General features: G+C 57.5%; 1 pseudogene; it reads left to right on the top strand.

Annotated features, from left to right (window-relative positions):
- LOC119352575 lies at positions 1-983 on the top strand (annotated as a pseudogene).
- Positions 984-1,280: the final 297 nt, after the last annotated feature.

The raw sequence follows: 1,280 nt of genomic DNA, 5'->3' as shown, positions 1-1,280 counted from the left end.
ATGGACTTGTTTCACCGGACGGCAGATGAGGCGGCCGCGCATGGTAAGTTGTTGCCAACACTGATGCTTGCGAAGGCCTCAGCGCCCTACATGAGAAGGATCTGCAAGGCTGACCTGGCGCCGCCGCCCCGTATCCGGACGCCGGCAAACGGGCTGCTCATTAAGCTACCGGAAGTATCGTGCGGCCTGCCGACCCATCACCGCATTCATTTCCAGGACAAGATCGTCTTGGGCAACCGCGCGAACCGCATGTTCCGCTTTGACGCCGGCGAGGGCCGCCGCTGGATCCAAAGCCTGCCAAGCCTCCACGATCGAGCTTAAGCACTCGACGCTGTCCATTGCCGTCACTCTGTCGGACTTGCACCTCCATGACGGCCAAGATGGCGGCGACCTGTACATCATCGATAGGATCCTCCATCCGGACATGCATGTCGGAGGCGAAGCCGCGGTTCGAGGCCCTGGTGTGGAGGGCGGAGCACCCACGCTCCTTTTGTAGCAGTACCTGGCACTGCGACATCCCCCCGCTGCCGCCGTGGTTCATCCACCAGAAGCACGCCTATGTTTGTGGTCACGCTAGCTCTCGTCGGCGGCGACACCATCTGCTTCTCAGCACCGACACCATCTGCTTCTCAGCATTGCGACTCGCGAGTGGTAAGGCTGGCGACTGGGTTTTGCCGTTCCAGGGCAAGGCGGAGTATGTCCAGAGCTTGGGCTCTGGTTCAGCAAATCAAGCTGCCTCCCCTGCGGTGCGGACATCTCTGGCGTCATGGGAGGGGAGGAGCCGTCGCGGGAGAAATTGCGGATCTGGGTGGATGATGACATTGCCGGAACCGAGGTTGACGACCTTGGAGCGAATTTTGTGTAGCTCCAAGGTCGTCAACCTCGGTTCCGGCAGGTTCATCGCTGTAGACTTGTTGGATGCCATGGTATTCGACAAGGATTGCAATGAGATGGCCCTCTTCACCGCACCGGTATGGAGGTAGTGTACGATGACGACCACAGCAAGGGCAATGCCAAGAATGCTGGCAAACACAATGACCACTACACTAGTGGCACCAATGACTCTGGCAACGAGAATGGCAACAACGACATCAAAGTCAAAGGGATGATGCGTGGCCTGTGTATGGTTAAGCACAAATCAAAACGTTACATGTTTAACGTGCAACAGAGTACCGATGCGGTGCTATAAATGCATGATCCTCCGATGCATCTGTCCGTCCGTGCGTACGAAGAAGACTCGCCCAAAGCCCACAATAGACCCATCCAGATCCAGCTAGGTC

Source organism: Triticum dicoccoides, chromosome 2A (assembly GCF_002162155.2).
Source record: "Triticum dicoccoides isolate Atlit2015 ecotype Zavitan chromosome 2A, WEW_v2.0, whole genome shotgun sequence".
Classification (NCBI taxonomy): domain Eukaryota; kingdom Viridiplantae; phylum Streptophyta; class Magnoliopsida; order Poales; family Poaceae; genus Triticum; species Triticum dicoccoides.
Note: the sequence above shows the minus strand (reverse complement) of the source record. Positions and strands in the feature narration are given on the sequence as shown.